Here is a 26399-nt window from a genome sequence, read left to right on the forward strand (position 1 = left end):
CCCCTTAGATGGAAACAATGATTCTAATGCTAGAGTAAAGAACAAGGAGCCTGGCTCAGGTAAAGGAAACTGCACCATAGACATCCATGCCCCTTGACAGACTGTGCTCCTCTTCTGGTCAGTTGCTAGCAAAATTTAAATCAGTCAGTACTTCATAACTTCATAATGTGTTACCTTGTTTTTGTCTCAGCGGGTTAAAAATAGTTGTTTTATATTCTTTGATTCCCTTAATCTAAACTTCAATGTCTTACAAATTAAAATTACTCCAACTCACAACAATATTGCATTAGATTATTAAGAATTCTGGAGCTAAATATCACTGTTACAAAATGGGTTATTATTCCATAATGCCATAAATCTGATAATTTGATCAAAATTGTTGGAATACCATTAGTTATAATTTTCTAAAAATTGTCTTTGGACTTTGATTTTAATGTTTTATTTATTTTTGAGACAGAGACAGAGCATGAGCAGGGGAGGGGCAGAGAGAGAGAGGGAGACACAAAATCTAAAGCAGGCTTCAGGCTCTGAGCTGTCAGCACAGAGCCCAACGTGGGGCTCAAACTCACAAACCACGAGACCATGACCTGAGCCGAAGTCGGACGTTTAACTGACTGAGCCACCCAGGCGCCCTGCCGTTAGGCTTTTTATAAAATTACAAGAAGAACCTGATGCCAGAGATCCTCAAAAAGGAGTTGGAGGAACCAATTAGATAATGGTTTCATACTGCATTTCTGATTTTCAAACTGTAAAGTGAAAGTTCAATAAAAAGTATCAATCTCATGTTAAAAACTTTTTCTTTAAGAAAAATACTTTTTGCCAGGAATTGCAGTTACTAAACATTAGATTTCCTCTTCTGGCAGTAAAAATCCACCTTCTCATTGGTAAAGGTGGCTGCTGAGATGGAGACTGCTACTTTTAATTAATCTGAAAAAGATTATCTTTAAGAAATTTGTACTTAGTTTTATACTTTTTTCTCTAAAGGATATTAAAAAGGAATTCAGACACTCAACATTTTTTTTGAAACCTAGTACTCAACGGATATATAGGTAGATAAGATTATTTTTTTTAATTTGGCATTTCTTTGTGATTATTTCGATAATGGAAACGGAATTGTGGGTATACAATTGTGAGTTAATAATGATAAATAATCAAGGTAATTACCAATTACAATCAAGAACTTGGATATGCAAGAGAAGGAATTCTAGATGTAGATTACCATTCCCTTTGTTCTTGATAATTCCTCCATTGGGGTTTTAAAAGGAAAGGATGGGAGGGCAATCAAAGAATTCTGGCAAATAAAACAAGATACTGGGAATGTGACTTTTCAGAACTTATCTATTTAGATTTAAAAAGTTCTCTATTCTAATTTCATAATACCTTCTTTAAGGCTTATAAAGTGGAAGGTTTAGACCATGCAACCTTTTGGGGTCATCTTGATTTTAAAAAAGACTTTCACTTTTAACTATTGCAAACATATGTCTAGTAACTTGTTTAGTTCTCACAACAACCTTATGAGGTAGATATTATTTCTCATTGTAGAGATGAGGGCACTGGGGCACAAGGAAGTTAAATAAGGCCAAGGTCACCCAATCAGTGACAGTCTAGCTCTAATTTGAACCCAGGCACTCTGGCACTGGAGTTCTTGTTCTCTGCTTTTACTACCGCACTGCATTTAATGCAACAATTCTTTTCACCTATACAGGTTTATTAATTCACCAGTTCTCTCTCCCTCTCTCTCTCTCTCTCTCTCTCTCTCTCTCTCCTCTTTTCCCTCTTCCCTCTTCTCTCTTCCCTCTTCTCTCTTCCCTCTTCTCTCTTCCCTCTTCTCTCTTCTTCTCTCTTTTCTCTCTCTCCTTTCTTCCAGCCCCCCATCAACATTTCCGAACTGTTTTGAATCAATTTTCTCTTAATCATTGTTTCCTTGTTGTAAAGTAGGAGATCAGGACTCTTTTTTTTTTTTTTTTTTTTTTTTTTTTTTTTTTTTTTGTCTAATGCACAGATGAGAGACTTAATTCTTGGACACATGATATTCAACCATTTTGAGTCATGAAAATTTGTGAGTTTCTTTTTTTCTGACCCAAGCCAGTGTTAGGATGAGGGAAAACAGAATACCTGCCCTTGAGATTAATTTTGGGGGAAGAGAAGAAAAGATTTCAACTAGGTCAAGCTCTCCTTTGCCACTTCTTATCTTTATTTCCCAACCAAGGCAAAGATCCCAATTTCTAAGCACCTAGAACGCTGCCTTTTAAAACCTTTTTTTGACTTCTGCTCTTGATAATTATTTTGAGCTAAAATAGTCTGTATAAAATGTTGGGGAGAGGAAGAACAGAGACATTTTGTCTTGAGTTCTTGTCTTTCTAGGTGATTTTTCTGTTGAAAGATGCATAAAAATCCTCCTGAGGGAAGTTGCTGGCAATTCAGATTCTGACTGCACCTCCTAGAGGTTCTGATTCTGTTGTCCCAACATGGAGCCCAGGCATGTAATTTTTTAAGCCCTTTGGGAGAGTCTGATTCAGATATAATGTTCTGGAGGTGCCCAAGGGCACTAAACCACTTCCTGATTTAAGGCCTGATTTTCAATAGCTTTTACCTAAGATCCTTGAACTCTTCATTCATAGTTTCCAAAATAGACTATATTCTATTTTTTGTGTATTGTTCTGTTTCATTTGCATTTTAACTCGACTACAGATTATTCTCACAATATTTACTGCTGTTACTTCTTTGATAGTATTTGTCCTTTTGGTTTATTTTTCTCTTCTAATTTAAATAATTGCTTAGCCTGTTTATAGAGTATTACTCACCAATACTTGGCAAATTATTTTTCTTCACAAGTTGTGAGCTATTTGTTGCAACATAGTTTTTTGTTTTTGTGTTTTTGTTGAGATAAATTTCATATCACATGCAATTTATCATTTTGTCCATTTTAAAGTATACAATTCGGTGGGTTTTGGTATATTCATGATGCTGTGCTGCTGTCACTACTACCTAATTCCAGAATATTTTCATCAACTGAAAGCAATCCTCTACCAGTTAATCAGTCACTCCCCCCTTGCTCCCTCCCTCCAGCCCCTGGCAACCACTTACATCTACTTTAGGTCTCTATGGATTTGCCTGTTGTGGACACTTCATATAAATGAATCATATATTATGTGGCCTTTTGTGTGGCTGGCTTCTTTCACTCTGCATGTTTTCAAGGTTCGTGTATCAGTACTGCATTCCTTTTTATGACTGAATAATACTCCATTGTGTGAATATACTACATTTTGTTTATGCAGTCATTAGTTGAAGGACACATAGTTTTCATTCTTTGGCTCCTATGAGTAATGCTGCTATAAATGTTCATGTTCAAGCTTTTATGTTAACATAATTATTCTCTTGAGTATATGCATAGTATATACCTAGGAGTGAAATTGCTGGGCTCTATGGTACTTCTGTTTACTTGTGAGGAACTGCCAGATTGTTTTCCACTAGCAGTATAAGAGGGATTGCAATGTTTCCACGTCCTTCCAACACTTGTTATTTTGTTTTTTTTTTTTTAATTGCAGTCATCCTGGTGGATGTGAAATATCAACTCATTGCTGCTTTGATTCCTATTTTGCTAATTGCTAATGGTGATGAGCATCTTTAAATTTACTTAGTGACCATTTGTATCTTTTGGGGGTAATATCTATTCAAGTCCTCTGCCCAGTTTTTGATTGGCTTCTTAGTCTTTTTGTTGTTGAGTTTTAAGTGTTTTTAAATATATTTGCTGGATATCCAAAATGTGAATTGCAAATTATCAAATATATGAGTTGCAAATTTTTTCTCCCATTCTGTGGGTCTTCTTTCCTTTTCTTGATGTTTCTATTGGTACACAAACATTTTTATTTTTGCTGCAGTCTAGTTTATCTATTTTTTTCTTTTGTTGCTTGTGCTTTTGGTGCCATATTTAAGAAACCATTGCCTAATCCAATGTCACAAAGATGTATACCCCTGTTTCCTTCTAAGAGTTTTTTATTTTATTTTATTTTTTTAATGTTTTTATTATTTTTTTTTATTTTTGGGAGAGAGAGACAGAGCATGAGCATGAGCATGAGCAGGGGAGGGAGAGAGAGAGAGAGGGAGATGCAGAACCCAAAGCAGCTCCCGGCTCTGAGATGTCAGCACAGAGCCTGATGGGGGGCTTGAACTCATGAACCGCAAGATCATGACCTGAGCCGAAGCCAGACGCTCAACCAAGTGAGCCACCCAGGTGCCCCTAAGAGTTTTTAATTTTAGCACTTTTAGGTCTTTGATCCATTTTTGAGTTATATACACTTTTTTAAAAAAATGTTCTTCCATTTGAGTTATTTTTAAAGAGATAAGAACTTAATGATTGTTGGTCTCCATTTTCTCATGCAGCATCTCCATTTTTTTTTTTTTTAATTTCTAGCTGATATTGGTCTTGCATTTCTCCCCTTCCTGTTATTATCTCTTGTTGCTTCCTGGCTTTTGAGGCTCTTCCTTTCCTTTTTCTTCCCAATAACCATATAAATGCTACAATCTTGCTGTTTATTGTACCTAATATAAACTGAACAAAACATTAAGTTTATTTTTCCTTTAAGAAATGCCTTTTGCTGGTGATGTTTAAAAACTAAATCTGAGGGGCACCTGGGTGGCTCAGTTGGTTGGGCGTCCGACTTCAGCTCAGGTCATGATCTCACAGTTCATGGGTTCAAGCCCCGCATCAGACTCTGTGCTGACAGCTCAGAGCCTGGAGCCTGTTTCAGATTCTATGTCTCCCTCTTTCTCTGCCCCTCCCCTGTTCATGCTCTGTCTCTGTCTCAAGAATAAATAAACATTAAAAAAATTAAAAAAAAAAAAACTAAATCAGAGTTATTTTTCCTCATTTATAAGACAAAATTCTATCCTGGTTACTCATTTTTACTCATGTCTTGTTTGCCCTTAAATTTTATGTTGAACCCGTGTTTTCCTCTTTGCTTTCATCTTTGTGTCTCTGTTGACAGAATTTCTGCAATGACCCCTATATTTGTACTGTCCAAACTGGTAGCCACTTGTATCAATCAAGAATTTAACATGTGACTGGTATGACTGAGATATGCTGTAAGTGTGAAATGCACACTAGATTTCAGAGACATAGTAGGAAAAATATATTCCTAAGTGATAAAGATGTATTTGGTTACATATTAAAATAATATTTTAAATAGATTATGTAACATTATTAAAATTAATCTTTCTTAATGTGGCTGTTAGAAAAGTTAAGATTATATATGTGGCTTACATTTTTGGCTCACATTATATTTTCTGTTATAGAATCCTGCTTTAGATCATCTTTCATTTTATATTATGTAAACAGACTTCACTACATCATTTTAGAAATAGGTGGGCTATCAAACTTGAACAAACCAATATTTGCTCATGCCATTATCTTTCTGTTGCTGTTACTCAGTTTAACATACACATGTAAATTGTTAGTGTTAGAAGGGATATGCATATCTGAATGATTTAAGGGTTTAAAGACCTCCTTGTTCTTTACCTTAAAGGTAACTTGAAGTCTATCAAATGCTTTATTAATACTTATCAGTTGTAAGGAAAATTCGCTTATTTCTCCACTCTCATCTCAGTTATTAAATTCACTCTCTTTAAAATACACTGTTTTATCCGGCTTTTCCATTTTATCCATGGAACCACCCTTTAGACACTGGAAAGATTATTATGAAATCACCTTTATTTCCTCTCCTTTATTTCTAATAAGCAATTGCAATACTCCTGTTTCTGATTTCCAAGCCATCATATCTCTGTACTTTCTCTTTGACTCTGCTTTCCCTGGTCAATATCTTAATTAATAGTAACACAAATTCATTCTTTTGCTATTACAATAACCTCCTTTTGCATCAGTGTAGTCTTTATACTGATTCAATGAACGTACTGTAAAATACCAATGCCCTGTTCACATTCTCTGTAAACAGAACATACAATATCTACCTAATAGTTTAATCTAAATGGTATCCTGTAGTTTCAACCCTCATAATTATATATATATATATATATATATATATATATATATATATATATTTTTTTTTTTTTTTTTTTTTTTTTTTTTTTTTTTTTACTCTGGCTCTAGTGATAATAGTCACTTTTTAATTTTTATTTTTTGCCAGGGGTTAATGATGGATTTTTTTTCTTGATGAATTGATTACTTGATATTCCATAAACTGAATTGATTTGTGATCGTTTGTATTCTATATGAATCATTATTCTACTAGACACATTTTTAGATAAAAATACAGCACATCAGATAATTTTCATGGTCTCTCTGTAGTATTAATTTTTCTATATCCATGTATTCTATAGATAGCTTTTGAAAGGTAAAGCACAGAAAGAAGAAAAATTATGCGTATTAATTTTAGAGACTGAATCGACTTCATCTTTACAGATATTTAAATAGAAGTATTACTGAACATGACAATTGTTGTGTTGTTTTGACTACACACACATCAAAGTTAAATCATGGCGCTTCTCATTGTCTTTGAGATCCTCTTGTGGAACTGCCTTTTAGATGTAGATGCCTAGTGGTTACAAATGCTGGTTCAACAGTCAGAGGGCCTGAGTTCCAAATTCAACATCTACTGTCAACTCCACCTGGAGCAAAGTATTTAGTTGTGCCAAACTTCAGTTCACTCATTTGTCAAATATGATTAACATTATCATCTTTTTGTTGGGGTGTTTGTGAAGTTTAAATGGATCAGTCTATGTAAATAGTATAATATGTGCTAGCAAAATCGCTGCCGAGTAAAAATTAGCCATTGCTATTAATGTCATTGTTAATATAACATCACTAAGAGCTTCTTGGAACATTTGTAACTTTCTTCCTCTTAGTAGGAACATTTAGTTTAACTTTTTAATAGTGAATAACTTTCTCTTCAGTTAATTAAAAGCCTTAGATCAGTGCTTCCCCAACTTTTTCAAGTCCCAGCACACAGAAAATGGCACTGTGTATATATATAGCCTATATATATATGTATACGTATATGTATATGTATATATAGGCTATATATATATATATATAGCCTATGTCACTGCAGGAGGAAGACAGTAAAGAACTGATTCAGCTGCAAGTCCCGCCCAATTTGTGGGGAAATACCTAGGTTGGGATGTTCTTTGAGAGACTGTGGGAATGCATTACTCTTCTTCCTCTCCACTCCCCTTTCTTCCTCCTCCTTTACATACCATAAAAAGAACCCCAAGATTTTTCCTGAAAAAACAGATTTTAACTAAGGATTCAGCAAATTTAAAACAACTCCAGGTCTGAATGATCAACATGATCTTTATTCCAAGAGATGTATTAAGAAACTATACTGACCAGGGAGAAGGTCTTCTGATAAATTCTTTCTATGCCCAGCTCTCCTCTAGCATTAATTCCCACCCCATTAACAGCACCAAAGCCATCAATGAGGAAGTTGAGTTCAGCACAACTCAGAAAGCTGGCCTTGCCTGGTAGCCTACAAGGGATTCTCTTGTGACATTTGCATTGGGCTCTGCCTTTCTTTGGAGTCAGGATGAAAAAAACAAGTACTAAACTTTTCTGAGTCTTTGCTTTTTAACAAATGCTCTGAGAATCTTTTTTTGGGTGGGAGGATTTTTTTTTTTCTACTCTCTCCAGTTGGGTGGAATGTTAAACTTGTTCCATCTGGGAACAAGAAATTCTGCACTGATGCCTCCATCTTCGTAAATTGCCCCCTTGTTTTGAATAGTCATCAATCCTCTCTCTTTTACCTTCATTTAACATGATAAAGAATAAGCTTAATTTACACTGTATTTTTTTTAGCATCTTAAATATGTTTTGGCCATGATGGTAATACTATCAAATCCCTCTTTTCTTTATTTATGCTTCACCAATCAAAGTAAATTTAACATTCAGTATTCTGGTACCTATTATACATGGTTTGATTTTTCTTTTATTGCTTGAATCATCTGACAACTCATCAAAATATTCAACTTGATTCTCTCTTTTTTTTTTAATTTTCTTTTACCTCATGCAAATTTTAAGTGTTACTCTATACTGTATACCTTTATATATGTGTAGTGGTTAGTTGTATCTCAATATAATTGTCTTCTAGATACAGAAGCAGTTATGTTTTTTTTTTCCCCAAGGGGTTCTCCCAGGGATTCAAAAAAGTCCCAATTTCTTTCTTTCTTTTTTAAAAGTGAGAGAGAGAGAGAGACAGAGAGAGAGAGAGAACAAGCAGGGGAGGGACAGAATCCCAGCTCCACGCTGTCAGCACAGAGCCAGTTGTGGGACTCAAACCCACAAAGCATGAGATCATGACCTGAGCCGAACGCAAGAGTCAGACACTTAAGTGACTGAATCACCCAGGTGCCCTAAAAAAGTCACAATTTCTAATGTCATGGGTTTTCTTTGTCCCATAATAATTTGAACTGAAATGTTGAATTAAATGAATTAGAGGCGTCTAGATGGCTCAGTCAGTTAAGTGACCGACTTGGGCTCAGGTCATGATCTCACTGGTTGGGGAGTTCGACCCCCACATCAGGTTCTCTGCTGCTGGCTTGGAGCCTGTTTCAGATTCTGCATCTCCCTCACTCTCTGCCCCTCCTCCACTCACACTCTGTCTCTCTCAAAAATAAATGAACATTAACATTTTTTTTAAATAAATAAATGAATTAAAGTAAGGTTTCTATTTTGGTTACTTTAACTCTCTAAATCTTACTGATTTTTTAATCTACTCTTGAAAAGTAAATACAACAATTCACTCATTATATATATACAGTTTGATGAATTTTGACAAATGTGTGTACCAAAATCTAGATAAAGAATATTTATGCCATTTCAAAGACTTCTTTCCTGCTTCTTTTTAATCAAGCCTCTACCCACACTCCCCAATCATTCATCTGTATTCTGTCACTATGCATTAGTTTTGATTTTTCTACAATTTCATGTAAATAAATTATATACAAGGAGTCTATGATATTTTCTTTTTTTTTTTTATTTTTATTATTTTTTTTTAATTTTTAATATATGAAATTTACTGTCAAATTGGTTTCCATACAACACCCAGTGCTCATCCCAAAAGGTGCCCTCCTCAATACCCATCACCCACCCTGCCCTCCCTCCCACCCCCCATCAACCCTCAGTTTGTTCTCAGTTTTTAACAGTCTCTTATGCTTTGGCTCTCTCCCACTCTAACCTCTTTTTTTTTTTTTTTTTTTTCCTTCCCCTCCCCCATGGGTTTCTGTTATGTTTCTCAGGATCCACATAAGAGTGAAACCATATGGTATCTGTCTTTCTCTGTATGGCTTATTTCACTTAGCATCACACTCTCCAGTTCCATCCATGTTGCTACAAAAGGCCATATTTCATTTTTTCTCATTGCCACGTAGTATTCCATTGTGTATATAAACCACAATTTCTTTATCCATTCATCAGTTGATGGACATTTAGGCTCTTTCCATAATTTGGCTATTGTTGAGAGTGCCGCTATAAACATTGGGGTACAGGTGCCCCTATGCATCAGTAAGGAGTCTATGATATTTTCAATCTGGATTATTTTTTTCCTCTCAAAGATTGCTTCTATATCCATCCATGTATGTATCAGTAATAATGGTCTTTTCTTATTTATGAATAGCGTTCCATTATATGGATATGCCACAATTTGTTTATACATTCATCTACTGATGAAAAATTAGGTTATTTCCAGGCATGAGTGACTAAGATATAGCTGCTGTCTTTGTAGACATTTGTCTTTATTTTTTCTGGGTAAATACCTGGAAGTGGAATTGTTGAGTTGTGAGCTATTTGCTTAACTTTATAAGAAACTGCCAAATTATTTTTGATTGTTTATTATTTTACATTCTCATCAGCAAGGTATGAGAGTCCTGTTACTGACACTTGGTACTATCAGATTTTTTTAACTGTATGCACTCTAGCGGATGTGTAATGGAATCTCATTGTAGTTTTGTTTTGTGTTTCTTGATGTCTAATGATGTTGAGCAGTTTTTCATATGCTGATTGGCCATTTATAGAACTTCTTTGGTAAATTAATGATTCAGCTATGTTGCATGTTTTTTTTTTAATCGAAGTGTCTGTCTTTTTATTATTGGTTTCAGGAGTAACATATAATCTGGATACAATCAATTTCTAGGTATATATGTTGCAAGTATTTTCAACCAGCCTATAGCTTTGCTTTTTATTTTGAAAAGCAGAATGTTTTAATTTTGATGCGTCCCGATCTATCAATTTTTTCTTCTCGGTTAACCCTTTAATGTCCTAAGAAAAATTTGCTCCACTGTTTTTTTTTCCTTCTAGTTCTGTTTTTTCATTTAAAGCTAAGAGCCATTTTGAGCCATGTAGTTGTGTGTATGATGTGGAGAAAGACTGAGGTTCATATCTTATATAAGTATCTTAAATTTTTCAGAATCAGTTTTTGCAAAGATTATCATTGTTCCTTTGAATTATTTTGATGCCTTTGCTGTAAATCAATTGAACATATATGTGTGAGTAAATTTCTGAACTCTTTATTGATTCCATTGATATATATGTCTAGCTTTACAACAATATCACAGAATTTAGATTATTGTTGCTTTATAGCAAGTCGTAACATCAGATAGTGTGTTTTTCATCTATGTATTTTTATTATCTTGCTATCACTGGTTTTCAGCAATTTGATTGTGGTTTGGCTCAGTGCAGAGGGTTTTTTTCTTTCTTTCCCCCTTTTTTTTTTTTTTTTTTTTTTTTTTTTTTTTTTATCCTGCTTTGGTTCACTGAGCTTCTTGCATGTGGGTGTTTGTACTTTTTAAATTTTTGGAAAATGTGAGACATTGTTTCTTCTAATATTTCTTCTCCTTCTCTTTTGGGGCTCCAAGTACACCCAGAGTAGATGACTTGATATCGTCTCACCACTCTATAAGTCTCTGTACATTCTTTTCTTGTTCTTTTTTTCTCTTTTTATTTCAGTTTGTGCAATTTCTATTTCCATACTCATTTTTTCTTCTAGTGAATAAACTTGTTCACATCCAACAAATTCGTCATTAAGGTAGTATATTTTTCAGAGATTTCATTTAGTTCTTTTATGTATTTTCTATTTATATCCTTTTATTCATTTCCCTTTAAATCTTTGGACATATTTATAATACTCACTTTAAAGCCCTTTACTGTTAATTCTACTGTCTCCAACATTTCTGTGTCTGCTACTACTCCTTAATTTTTCTCTTGAACATTGTTCTTATTTTTCTGCTCCTTTTAATGTCTAATAAATTTTCATTAGATGCCAGACAATTTAAATTTGTTGTCTTTCTTTAAATAACATTGATCACTTGAACCTTTCAAGACTCGATTTTCAGCTTTGTTAGGGCTGGTCTATGGCTGCCATGACTCTCAACCTGGTTTTTCTCTCTCACTAATGAGTATGCTCTCTGGGCATCTATTGAATGTCCTGGATGTTTACAGGGATGGGTGACCCTAGGGAGTTATTAATCCTATCCCAGGGCCCTGTGGGAGGAACGAGAATGCAGAAGGGAGCATGATCAGGAAAGTGTGAAGAGATAAATACAGCTTTGATTGGTGCGGGGGGGTGGGGGGGGTGGGGGGGGAGTTATGGATGGTAAAGGGAGAGGGAGCTGGTTTAACTCACTCTTAGGCCTGGGTTCACTTTAGAATCTGGTCACTTACCACTCAATTCTACGTGGCTTGACCATTGTCTCATTGAATTTCTTGGTTTTTGGTTATCTTCACATTCAAACATTAATTTCAAACGGGGACATGGAGGAATAATAATAACAATTGCTTATTGATTTCTGGCATATATAGACAAACACATACTGAAAAGGGCATTGCCAACCCATGTGTACTGGATGACATTTTGGCATCTTGCAATTATGTGAAATAAACCAAGTAAAAAACAGTAATACTGACTAGTTTTGAAAAACCTTTTCAAATTTCACTTTCAAATGTTAGATTTTTTTCTCTACCTCCTCCTTCTCAGCTTTCTTTCTTTTATTCTTCTCCTGAGTAACCTCCATGAATTGGGTGTGTTTTTGTCATTAAAGATTATACTATAATTTTGTTAGCTCATGGTCTATTAATTCAGTCAACTCACATAGTAATAAATAATAAGTCTAATGAAAATCCTGAATTCAAGTATGAAAAGCATAAATAATGAAATATTTATAACATCTGCATACTGGTTACCATAAATGTAATTCTCCCTCCCCCAATTGAGTATCACTTACAGTTTGTATATTGTATTATATATTTAATGTTTCTATTTAAACAGATAAGCCATGTCTGTCTGCACTGATTCTGAATTTTTTTCGTCTCTAAGTTAAAGTTACCTTGCAATATTCTAACCCAGGATCCCTGGGAAGCAGTTTCCTTGACTTTATTTTTCCATCACAGTGCTTCTTTATTTAAGATGACAAGTAGAAATCAAAGCTAATGAAAACCATGATTGATAAAAATGAGTAGCACCTACCAAGCCAGGAAAATTCTTCTAGAAACATGAAAATATGGATGTGTTTAAAATAATGTCTTGAACAAAAGCTAGAACTGCAGTGGCAAACTTAGAGAAAATTATGTTATTGGCTAAGCAGTGGGGAGGGTGGTGCATGGGAGAAGAATTTTCTCAAGAGATTACAAAGGCTTTATGCTTTTTTCAATTGATCTCTTAAGTTGCAGTGGGTAATGGAGAGAGAGGATATAAACGTGGTAAAAAATAAGGAATGGATTTTTAACTTCGATTCAGAAGTATTGAGGTTTTGATTTGATTTGGTGTCAAAATATGTCCTTAAAGCAATCAGAAAATTGGCTTAAATTAAAGTGTTGGTAAACCTTGGTGGATGTGGTGATGGGAGGTTAGGGGGGGCGGATGGTGGATGTCTTTTTCATCCTCTTTAATTATCATGGGCTTTTGGATGGCTCCTAAAGTGAATTAGGAAGTTCTTAGACATTTGGCATTAAAGTCCAGGTCAGGAAGTTTATGTGAATATTCAGCTTCTGATTCTTGGATGGTGTGCTGATACTGTATATTTTTTAATGGTTACATTTTTCCTTGTATAGTATAAAAGATTTACTGTTACAGTTTGTGTGTGGCCAGGCAGTGGCATATGGAAAAGCTGTTTCCTGCTATTTAATTTAATTAGCCCAATCACGTGCCAGCCTTCGGGCATGTCACTCTGGACCTCTGAGGCTCTTTGTCTGTCAAAAAGATGGACAATATCTTGGCTTTGTTTTGTTGCTGGGCATGCTGCAGATAAAACCATTGAAATTTTGACTATTTGTTTAGCCACATTTTTGCATTTTCACCATTTGGCTTTGATTTTTTTTTTTATACAAAATGATAACATTTTGGCTTTGGGAAGGTGAAAAAGAAATATTGAGGATACGAAGAAGAGCTCCTGCTCTTTGTGTTTAATGTAGGCTTGAGAATACTATGGTTTTGCAGTCAGAAATTTTTAGTCAGTTTGTTACCACTTTGTTAGTAGAAACTCAAGATCATTATCATTGAATCACTTTAACCCTAACTTAGCTGCCAAACTGTCATTTTAAATCAAGCCCCTTTTTTGGTTCCTGTGTATATTTAATGTGATTTTCTTTATCTTGCCAGATCTCTAAATCTGTCGGTGAATTTATTGTTGAAAAAGAAACTATTTCATTTTGGATGAGATATTTTGGATGAGAATATTTTAGCTTTGTTTTGTTTTCATAGAAAGACAGCGGTTAACACATTTAGTCATTTTAAGAAATTTTCCCAGTATTTTAGTCTTTCTTTCAAGGTCAAAGATATTTTAAATTTTTTTTCTTTTTTTATTGATATGTTCAAAGTTTAAAAATTTTCTTTAATCAGATTTAAGTCATTCTTATACTCCTGATACTTTTCAAGCTTTAAAATTAGTGAAGAACGTTTGAAAAGAAACAGATTAAAAAATACTTTCTGCAACGAATCTGATTTGCAGTGAGGACATCTGCCTAAATTTCCAGCTGAATTAACAGCAATTTCCATGAATCAAAGTGACTTGTCCCATGTGGTACACTTACTTGAATATCCACATTTTAAAATTAGGGGTCCCAGATTTGAGACTCTTAATTAATTGAGACACATGCACAGTTTGGAACTTCAAGAGGATTTGCATATGGACTTAATAATGTCCTGCAAGAGTTAAATTCAAGCACACCAAACATCTACTCAGTGTGCACTACTCTCCTAGGTGCCAAGACAGAGCCCCTAACCTCTGACATTTCTTGGCCTTTGGCACAACCAATGGGACCTATACTGAACAAATGACAATCGGTCTCAAAGGTCGTATCTTTGTTCCAAAGCTCATAAATTTATTACTTTCCAATAGATGAGGAATTTTCTAAAGAATAATTGCATGTTTCACTCTGATAGAATTTGTAGATAAGGTCCTTACCTTTGATTATTTTTTGATTAAAAATGTGAAGTGGTAAAAGAAAAGGAAGTTAAAACCTAGATATGTAAGTCCTCTTAACCAACATAATTCTTACACTATAATTTACATTCACAGCACAGACATTTATAATGATCTCATGTTTAATATAGCCGCCACCACTCAGGCAAAGCCTGTCTTATTAAGGATCTATGAGCTGCAGGGATTTTGTGTTTTCTTTGAGGACATGCAAAGTGAAAGCTGTGCTTTTTTATCTTCCTATACTTTTTACATCAGTTCTCCAGTGTAACTGCATTTAAATCTTTCATCATTGTTTCTATTTTAGGATTCATTATTCTCTAGTTCTTCAAGATAATTAATTTTTCATTTTCATTTTATTTTAAATGCATATTTAGAGTGATTTTTCTGAGAGCATACATACACCACCACACATTGATTTTAGAAGGCAGTATCCACATAAGAACATTAAAGTTGCTGATAACTTTTTAAGAGTGAACATATTTTTAATACCCAGACACACCCATATTGTCTACATAGAATAAACTTATGGCTGAAATACAGTAATTTCTCATAGAGCTCTCTTTTTCAGTATTGATATTTGATTGAAAATGTTATAAAGTTAAACATGACTAAGGTTTTTTAATGAAATTAGTAATGAGGTAGCAGTTAATTCAGAAATAGAGATCTGCTTAAGATATTTTAAGGCAAGAGTATTCAGTATTAACCTAAAAGGAGAAACTTGAATATAGGTATTGAATGGCAGTACCTAATTTCTTTTAGAAAATGTAACCCTTATAAAATTCTAATTTAAAAAAATTAATAACCATAATGAAGGCAATTCAATAGATATTTAAGAAAAAAAAACACCTGTATTAAAAGAGTGTTTATAATTTAACTTATGAACTCATTTGACTTCTAGCAAACAATCCCAATTAATTTACACATCAGCCTAATATTTTATTGCAGGTACACTTATGAGTGTATGACTATGTATGTAAACTGACCAACATCCTTCATCTATTTTTTTTAATTGCTATTTAGCCTGTGTATAATCAGTAATAGTGCAGGCTGATTCAGTACATGCAGGCTGAACAACTCCTTGTTCCTGGGACCACAACCAGGGAATGAGAAGATGACCATAGAACGCCAAGATAAATGAGATGGCCAAATAGGTTTCTAAATTTACAGTCACTTAGGGAAATTGACGAGTGAATAAATGAAGAAAATACAGTGTCATTTGTGCTATCCTGGTAAAAATATGTATAAAGCACAAAGTCTGTATAGGTCTTGATCACAGTGTTCTACCTTCTAAGTTGCTAGATGAACTATGATCCAAACTCACATCAGCTGTCCAGTGACCGTTGCTACCTGTGAGTGCCACTCAGGGTTCAGCAATGAGTTTGGCATCTTGCGCCTGGCCCTCCTGAAGACTGAATATAGGGAAGATCTTGAGGTTTCCAAACTACAGTTTCATGGCCTCTGCTGTACATGGAGTTATTCTGAGAAAGAGCCTCCACTGATAATTATAACAGTTGATATTTTTGTTTGTTTTATGACAATGGAGAAGATTTATCAAAGAAAGACATTGCCTGTTTCTTTTAGGAAAATTGAGAAGGGTTTTGTATTTTTTTCACTCATTCCTTAAAATGGGAGGATATTGTAGGCAGAAATCAAATTTTTAATTGTTATTTCAACTCTACTTATTACAAACTGGAATTAGCAAAATTTGTGTCAAGATATTAGGGTTGAATTTCTTAAGTGTAAATTATGTTAACATGCTTTCATCTATGGAATTTACTTATCATGGAAAAAAATTAACATATTAACTATTTTTAAATGTACAGCTCAGTAGTATTAACTATATAAACATTATTATACACAGATCTCTTGTTTTTCATCTTGCAAAATTGAAAATCTATACCCTTTGAACAACTCCCAATATCCCCCTCACCCCAGGTCCTGCTAGCCATGTTCTATTTGCTGTTTGTGTGAGTTTGCGTGTTGTATATGCCTTGTATATATGGAATCCTGCAGTATTTATCTTTTGTGACTAGCTTATTTCACTTAGCGTAATTTCCTCAAGATTCTTCCATCTTGTAGAATATGACAGCATAAGTTCCTTTTTTAGGGAAGTTCCAGTTATCCATCAATGGACATTTAAGTTGCTTTCACCCCTTGGTTATTGTGAATAATGCTGCAATGAACACAGGTGTGCAATTATCTCTTTGAGATTCTGTTTCCATTTTTTTGAGGTATATACCAAGAAGTGGGATTGCCGGATCATTGATAATCCTATTTTTTTTTTTTTGAGAAAACCCCATACTGTTTTCTGTAGTAGATGCATCATTTTACATTCCTACCCATAGTGTTCTAGGGGCTCTAATTTTTCCACATCCTTAACAGTATTTGTTACTTTGTTTGTTTGTTTGTTTGTTTGTTTGTTTGTTTTGACAATGGCTATTATATCTGGTATGAGGTGATATCTCATGCAGTTTTGATTTGCATTTCCCTGATAATTAGTAATACTGAACACCTTTTCATATACTTCTTTGCCATTTATATATTTCTTTGGAGAAATGTCTATTCAAGTTCTCTGCCCATCTTAAAATCAGGCTATTTTGTTATTGTTGAATTGTAGAAGTTCATAATATATTTTGAATGTTAACTCCTTTTTGAATACGTGATTTTCATGTATTTTATCCCATTCTGTATATATATTGCTTTTAAATTCTGTTCATTATTTTCTTTGCTGCATGGAAATTTTTAAGTTTGACATAGTTACATTTGACTGTTGTTACCTGTGATTATGCAACTTTTTAAAATTTGAAAGTTCATTTTTATTGTGGCACAAGAGAGTAGTAGTCACTAACTTGTGCAGATCAAAAAAAGAATTTTAATCAATAATATTGATAACTGAAAGATTCTTCATTAACACTGCAACTGATCCTTTTTAGATGATTTAAAGTTGTCTTTTGAGCTATATACTAATGATTGTGGTTTCCTTTGAGAAAGGTATCCAATTTTTAAATAATGCATCTCTTAATTTTATTTTTTTCTTAATCTTAAACATAAGATAAAGATCCTAAAAGATGATATGAGATGCTTATTTGTCTATGATTTGAGAATCTTATTCCCTACCCAAGAAGACAGCTGGCTTATAAAGTGATTTTATATATATATATATATATATATATATATATATATATATATATATATATTAACGTATGTATGCATGTATATGTATCTATGTGTGTGTATATGTGTAACACAACTTAACATGTAAAGATGAGAACTATTTACACTTTTTTTTAATGTTTATTTATTTTTTGAGAGAGAGAGACAGAGTGTGAGCAGGGAGAGGCAGAGAGAGAGGAAGACACAGAATCTGAAGCAGGCTCCAGGCTCTGAGCTGTCAGCACAGAGCCTGACGCAGGGCTCAAACCCACAAGCTATGAGATCATGACCTGAGCCGAAGGCAGATGTTTAACTGACTAAACCACCCAGGTACCCCTAGAAATATTTACACTTATTATTGACAGCTATCAGGCAGGTAGACCAATATTGAATGTCCATTTTATTTTTTAATTTCTTTTTTTTTCTTTATCTCTCACATAATTTCCTTCAAAATTATAACTGGTTAGGGGGGAAAAAAGACTTGTTGGATGTTTAAAAAGTCAAGTGAGTGGTGACTTAGCATTTTTTAAAATTTTATTTTATTTTATTTAAATCCAAGTTAATTAACATGTAGCGTAACAATGGTCTCAGGAGTAGAATTTAGTGATTCATCACTTACATATAACACCCAGGGTTCATCCCAACAAGTGCCCTCCTTAATGCCCATTGCCCATTTATCCCATCCCCACACCCAACACCCCTCTAGCAACCCTCAGCTTGTTCTCTGTATTTAAGAGCCTCTTATGGTTTGCCTCCCTCTCTGTTTTTATCTTATTTGTCCTTCCCTTACCCTATGTTCATCTGTTTTGTGTCTTAAATTCCACTCAATTTAGCATTTTCAAACCAAGATTGACAAATAGATTTCTACCTAAAGGTGAGAGATGGAAGAAACACAATCTGTGCTGACGGTGTTTTTGATATTTCTCATGAGTGAAAATAATACAACTAAGTCAGTAACAAAATGTATGCAAAAACAGTGTTTTCTAGCATTTAAAGTATTATAGAAAGCAATATTAAAAGTAGTACAGAAAGACAAAATTTTATTATTGGCAGGGATATTAGATAATGATAATAACAATAATAAAAAGCTGGATAAAGACAAAATTTTATTATTGGCAGGGATATTAGATAATGATAATAACAATAATAAAAAGTAGTATGTATTAAGATTTAATTAAATGCCATACACAGTGCCCAGTATTTTACATCGGTTGATCACCAGCTCTTAATTACAGATGAAAAAATGGTGGCTTCAAAATAGCGAAACAGTTGCCTTCGGTCAGACTTTTAGAAAACGGCCGAGTTCAGATTCCAACCCCAGGTCAAATGTGCGGAAGTTCAGAGAGTACTTGGAGCCTCCCTGCCAACTGATGGTAGTAATATTGTCACTGACCCTAGGATCTGACATAGATCGCTGGATAAAGTCAAACTATACCTCCTTCATCTTCAAACCAGAGAGCCAATTATTACTCTTTTAATTGTTCAACCAACTCCTTCTTACTATTTTGAGGAACATGTGCTAGCGCTTATAAAAAGAAAAGTCAAAAGTGAAAAACAACCTCATAGGAGTCAGAAAGGCATTGTATGAGTTGGCATCGCAGTTGTGGCCCTGTGGTTTTCTTTATACCAAATACCTTCCGTACCATCTTTTAATTCATCCATTTAACTCTGGTGCAGAAAACTTAGTGGTCATGGCTTAGAAGACATGCAAAATGTCATTTATGGGATACTCAGCTTTTTAATACTAAGTATTACTTTAGTAATACTAAATTTTGATACAAAATTTACTTTATTTACTGTTTGTTTTTGATTTATGATATATGTTCATTCACTTTGCCTCTTAGTATATATAGAAAACACAAATTTAAATCTTAAACTTACCATGAGTTCTTTCCAATTGGCTCACATATCCTTAACCTGCCCAGTAGATTGTGCAGTTTTAATTCTGTCTACTAACATTTACACAAAATTGTTTCCTCCCTCCTATTAATAATTACAGTAAAACACTAGATTTAAAAGAAAGGCTGGGACCCTCTCTCCTTTATATGTAAAGAATCTACTCATAAAATAATCTTAACTAAGCTAGTTTAAATCTTCATTTCTATGTTTGTTACTTACTTATGCATCCATAACATGCACGGCATTGTTTTAGGTGTTGAATATGATCCTGCCTTACTCCTATAAGCTTATAATCTGGTAAAAAGAGGATAAGTCACATACACAAATAATTAGATAAAAGATGGTAGGTTTATATGATAGCTACACTTATAATAGTACATTGGGAGAGCATATGTTTATAACTACTTAAAGAATGAATTTTCCAAATGCCCTGTGATTTAATATAAATAGTTAATGAATACCTATGCTTTCCATTCCTATTCATTTAGCTTTGTTAATGTTTTTTTTCTGCATGTACACATTTCCTAGGTCAACACATTTTCCATCACAAGCAGTAAGCTATGCAATGTACAAGCTAGGAAGTAATCCTAGCTCAATTGCTTTCACTAGTTACAACTTAAATAAATTTTCCACTCAACTCACTGGTCATGCTGGTTCCCTTTGTGTGTATTTGCATGCGAAACAATAGACTAGCTTAAGATTTTTTGAAACAACAGATTTTCAAAGATGTAAGCCTTAATTATGACAGTATGTTTAAATTATAATTGATACTATCATAGAACTCCCATTAATGAGAAAGAAATTTCTATCCTGGAGTAAATAACACCTGTGCTATTCAAAATAACTTCAGTGAATTTTTAATTTGGTTTTACAAATCCAGGCATTTCATCAGATATAATGTACTATTATTTTGGCAATATAGTCAGTATTCAGGTATCTTTAATATTCACTGAGAAAACTTTTCGGTATAAAGAGAACAGATCAAGAGGGTGACCTCAAAGGCCTAAAGGCTAATTAATGGCCTAAGATAGGCTGACTCAAAATGAATAGGAATTCAGAATGGGAGGGAAGAGGGGAAGCTGTGTATTTTTTCAGGGCTTCACAGATGGATGGACATATTTTATTTTGTTTTCTCACAAGGGAGATGTTTTCCTCAATTGTGTGTTGAGGTGTGGTCTCTTGTAATAAAGATTGTTTTAGTCTTTATGCAATAAATTTTCCCCATTATCTAATGTAAAGTTTGGCTAGATACTCTTATAGAGTTTTTCCACGATATAATGTATAAAGGGGAGAGGTGGCTATCAGATTTCCCTTTATAAGCTAACTAAAACCGTAGAAACCCCACAAATAGGCTATACAGTTTGCAAACTGAATGAAAATTATGATATACATATATATACATATATAACATATTTATATGAGCTGACTATATATATGAGCTTTTTTATGTATACGTACATACACACATACACATTATGTATGTTGTGATACGTGTATATGATATGTATTATGCAATAATGTGTACTTTTGCGTGTATACTGTTGAGAGTAATTCTCTCTTTTTCTAGTCATTGTTTTGACATTACCCTATTATTAATTCCCTTAGTTTGTTATCAACAAGAGAACAATTAGATTTCAAAAGCAACACCAAGGAGTATCATATTCTCAGCAAGAAAAGGAAGAGGGAAGAATGCTATTATATAAAGCTACCAATGACATAGGAAATGCTTTTCTGTACACTTTCTAAATAATGAGTGCTCCGTTTTAGTGTATTTATATACAAACTCTGAATAATATGTACAAAAGATGATTTGCTTAACTCCAATTCCAGTCACATGCTTAAATAAATTATTTTTGAAATGTTATCACATGTGTTCACATATATTGCTGATAAATGCTAACTCGTGAACGATTTGTGTATGGTCTCTCACAATTTACCTTTTCTTATTTTGATATTGAAGTCTGGGCTCACCTAAGAGCACGTCGCTTCTTCCTGCTTACTTCTTTCTAAATTCCCCTCTCCCAATACAAAATTAAATACCCCATAAGCCCTTTCAAACAGGAGATAATCAGTTAGACAGCTTGATGCCACTGTTTCACTGAAAAACTAGAAGAAGCACACATCCAGGAGAAATGTCTTTCAGTTTATCTTTAAATTGGAGCAGGGCAGAGGTCACTAGCTGAAAGGAAGTCAAAATGACAAGGACTCTAACAGTTGCAAAGAAAGGTTAAGACAAGTAAATATCTTTCTATAAGACACTTGGACTGTTGTTAGCTACCTGGCACAGACCATTTTCCAATGAAATAAATTCAAACCTCGCTGACTTAGTAAAAGTAAGGGAAAATTAGTCTAACTTAATGGAAGTCTCAGTTATAGTCTACTTTAAAAGTGATTTCATCTTATTTCTTCTAAACCTGCATTCTCTCACATAAATTAAAACTAATATGTAGGAGGAGCTAAATTAAAATTATGGTTCACACCATATTTTACATTGAAAAAATAAGCATAAATACCATTAATTAAAATGTGTTGCTAGAGCCTGTCTGAACCTCTAGGAAGAAATCCTTAATTTGGATTTGGGGGAACTTCCTCTTCTAAACATTGTAACAAGTTCCCCCACGAATGTATTTTCTTCTCTCACTGTAGAATAAATAATGAGTTTTTAAACTAAGTTTTTAAACTAAGACATGGGAGACAGTAGAGACATTTCAGAGAGATTTCTATGGACTCCATTACAATTTTCAAAATTCAGAAATTTTGAATTTTCGTAAGTTTTTTTAGTAGGATATGGCTGAGAGGCAATGTCACAAGGATCGATGGTAATTGCTGCAGAGGATTATAAAGGGTCAGGGTGGAACGATTCAAATGTGGAGAAAAAAAAATAATTATAACCAAAGGATCCCAACAGAAATGTTTTAGAAAAATGTACTGAAAGTCGTTTAACCAAAGGAAACTGCTTGATATTCTTAGATTTTCGCACTAAGGATAAAGTTTTCTTGGTTTATGGTTTTACAACGGTGTTGGTGCTAGCCAAATTTGGCCAGCCATAGTAGCAATAAGGACTAGTGCTTAGCCTGATGGATTTATGGTTCGTGTTTTGCCTACCAGCTTTAGGATCATCAACAGCATAGTCTCCTTTGATTTAAACTGGGTATTGTTGATTTGGTTCATGGTATATTTTTCTGTGGCTACGGCTAAATTAAAATAAGCATTTTAAATGTAATCGTCAACTATATCTAGGGAGAGGGAATAATCCAAATTGTCTAAATTTTATTAAGAAATGGAATCACGTTGTTGCATATATCATTTAAGAGAGGACACAAATTCCATCATAAAGTGTTTAAGACCTTCTTTCATGGGTAATTTTATCACCTTATCAAGATTTATTGACATCAAACAGTGGTATTTCATTAAATGGGCTGAACATTGTTACAAAAGGCGTTGAGATAGTGCCTGGAATGAGGCATCATGCTTGGTAAGTGGGCCTGACAGTCCAGTTCCTACCTGCGTGTTGCTGCCTGTGTTTCACTCTTTCTGAGGGTAACAGAGGAGATTTTCATTCATACTTCATATTAAGAAGGCCAGATGTGAACTGAAGTACATTTTGGCTTTTGAGGGTACATAGTAAGGAGCTATTACTGGTAACGATACATTGAAATGCCATGGCTTCACTTTGCATTCATAAAACTCAAATATTTGCAAACTGTTTCTAGATTGTATGATAGGAATATTATTTTTCTTTTGACCAGAAAGTGTTATATTTGAACTTTTGACTCTCCTTTGCATACTGAAGCTAAGAAGGTGGCTATAAGCATAATAACTTTATAGCCAGTTCATTCCTGTGGAGCAACAACTCCCTCCAGGCATGTCTCTAATGTTGGCAGAAGTCTATGTCTGTGCTCTCGTCCTCACCTAGAACTCTATATTTTTGCTGCTGTTCTGAAAGCGAGAAGGAGCCCTCTATTTTCAATCAAGTCAAATTGCTAAAGTACCACTCATGCAAAAAAATATTGCTATAATATATACTCTGCATTGCTTTTTTCCTTGAGAAGAGACTATTGCAATTATTTAGAGAGAAACTGCTCTTTAAAGTTGAACAAAGAGAACGTAATATAAATAATTTTGCAAACAAGACATGGAGTGTACAACTAGCATATTTTGGCACTGTGCCTTTTTTTTCCTATTAAAATATATATCACACTTGCTAATAGAGTTGTTTAATTTCCTAAGTGAGGGTATTCTTCTCACTTAGGTGAGGTATATGTTCATGTGATCTTGTGGGATGTGATTATAGTCTTCCACTAAGGAATTCTAAAGAAAACAAACAAATTGCTGATATTATCAGATATTTGTTTAATGCATATTTATTTCTGAATGACTTTTGTGGAATTCTCCTATCTTGGAGAACTATGAGAAAAACGGTCATTTTACTTGGGTTGCAGTAATTTCACATGCGTAGCAAGCAGGACTTTTGGGAGATCTGAAAGACAGCAAACCATTCAGATCATGTTGTGAATTTGAATTAATTTTCTGCATGACAGGGTTACATTTATTTTCTGATAGTAAAAGATTCTCCTCAATGTGAGGGTGTAATATGCCCCCATTAATACTAGTAGATAACCGAGATGACCCAGAAGTTTGAGTATGTTTTCCAAAAGCTCTTCTGATGGGTGAGTCACTTTGTATTACTCATTCTGACCTTACATTCATTTTAGTGCCAAAGGGTAGAAGGACTGAAGTGAACAGAAACTAAATTATATGCTGATTTTTTTGTGGGCTATTAAAACCTTGTTAGTGTGAGACAGAAGGAGTTGTTTGGTAGTTTTTGGTTTGGTAGAACTTAACTTATAGGTAGAGGGGAGGAAAACATAGACCATCTCTGATATAAACGCTGATCTCCAACTGCTCTTTGAGTTTCTTTTGGTTGTTTCCACATTTACCTTTGATTAGTATTTTAACATGTATGCATTCTTCATCTAATCTGTGTGTTATAAATGGCAGTCCTTTAGACTGGATAGTGATCTAGATAAAATTAGCCTATCAAATGTGCTCAATTTTCCATGCTAGGGAGAATTCAAGTTAACATAGTCTGCAGTGATCCAAGATCAAAGCATCAGGGTTGCTAATGCTGAGTAGAACATCTTGATCCTGATCAAGTTACATGACCTAGACATACCAGAGAAGCCATGAAAGAGTTTCACCAAAAAAGACCAATTTGTGCAACAAAATGTAAGGGGAAGGAGGTGGATTTTGCAGTGATCACATCTTTTGTTTGAACATGACTTGGCCACTCGGTCGTCCTGAGACCTCTTAAACTCTGAGTCTCAAGTCCCCTCTCTAGGAGACAGAGTTGATAACATCCATCTCCCAAGGTCAAAAGTGAGCTTTAAAAGGACAGCATATTTCAGGTCCTTTCACAGAGTAGATACCCTGTATGGTAACTGCATGTTGGAAAGGAATGAAGTATCATTTCTCTTAAGATCTCATGAAGTAGAAAGGCTGGATGACTTTCAAAAGAATTTTCTCAACTGCATTTTCAAATATCGGTCCAAAGAGACATTCTCTGGGCAGATGAATTTTGGAAGCTCTGCAATTTATGTAAACTTTTGGGAGACACCCAATGGACTTTAGAAAATTAATGGTTCTGAGAAGTCCTGCAACAAAGCAACTTACTTCTTTTGTTTAACCTGACATTAAAAATAGGACCATGACATTTTTTCAAATGTTGCTGTTCTACTGAACATACTTTTTGAACCCCTGACCTAGGACATTGAGCTCCTCAATCCTAGTCTTTAGGCAGTGAACAGCTGAAGTGAAATGTAATCTATAACATACCATCTCTCTTAAGTGTTTTATGGCATGTAGGAAAAAAGAAGATTTGGGTCTAAGTCCATTTATCTTGGGCAAAGTTTGGTATTCCTTGTTAATATCTCATTACAGAGATGTTGTGGACCAAAGACAATTAATGGAGATCTGGTTAGTATACAATATTTTCTCGGTATGGTGTGGCTAAATTTGATTGTTTGCTAGTCTTACAGATAAAAAGGGCACCTAAAGCATCCAGATCTGACAGTCTGGTATCTTTTGCAAGTAATTTATAAAGTTGCCTATTTATAGTTTATCTTAAAAAAGGAAGTGCATCATTTGGGTACTGATAAATAATGAAATTTTTTTGTCCTACCAATTTTTGGGGAAAAAAAAACTATATTATAGTCAGATGTTTGCAGTGAAGAAAATAGCTATATTCATTATCTGATGATAAATATGTTTTCAATATGATGTTTTATATACTAATTCTTTGGACCTTTAATTTTTATATTGTGATAAAATGCAAACTAGTTTATTTTTATATAATAGCTAAGAATGAAAACAAGATCAACTTAGATATTATTAAGGCCCTTGCACCCATAGGAAACAATATGGAGCAATAAGGGTCATATCTGATACTAATTTGTAAAAAGAGAGACAACAAAATCAGTCAAATATATCTTTATTTCTATTTAGCCTATTGCAACATATTCATAATAGTTATTAGGATTCATACATTAAAACTAACAAGATTATTTTATTATTATGTACAAGAAATTGTTTTTAATGGGAGAAGAGATTCAATTTAAGAATTCTAATTGAATTACTGAGAAAGCATAATACCATTCAATTTTCAGAAGGTCAGTATGTCTTTATAGGATTATGTGGTGCAACTCTTTCAACTAAATGTTCATTATTAGAAAAGAAAGTAGCATAGCTTACTTTTAAAGAGAAAAATAAAAAATCCTCTCCCCCCACCCCCACCAGCATAGGGAGGAGGGAGAAGGAGAAGAATGGGAAAGAATGGATGCTTCTAGTCTAACAGCAGCACAAATTGATTAGTTGTCCAGTAGGGGCTGCTCATAGAGCAGGGAGGCTGATTCTTCTAGTTACGT

General features: G+C 34.1%; 1 protein-coding gene across 2 annotated transcripts in view; it reads left to right on the top strand.

The window, feature by feature from the left end:
* Nucleotides 1-26399, top strand: part of HDAC9 (histone deacetylase 9) — a 957815-nt gene that overhangs the window by 599860 nt on the left and 331556 nt on the right. The window lies entirely within an intron of this gene.

Source organism: Panthera leo, chromosome A2, assembly GCF_018350215.1.
Source record: "Panthera leo isolate Ple1 chromosome A2, P.leo_Ple1_pat1.1, whole genome shotgun sequence".
Lineage (NCBI taxonomy): Eukaryota > Metazoa > Chordata > Mammalia > Carnivora > Felidae > Panthera > Panthera leo.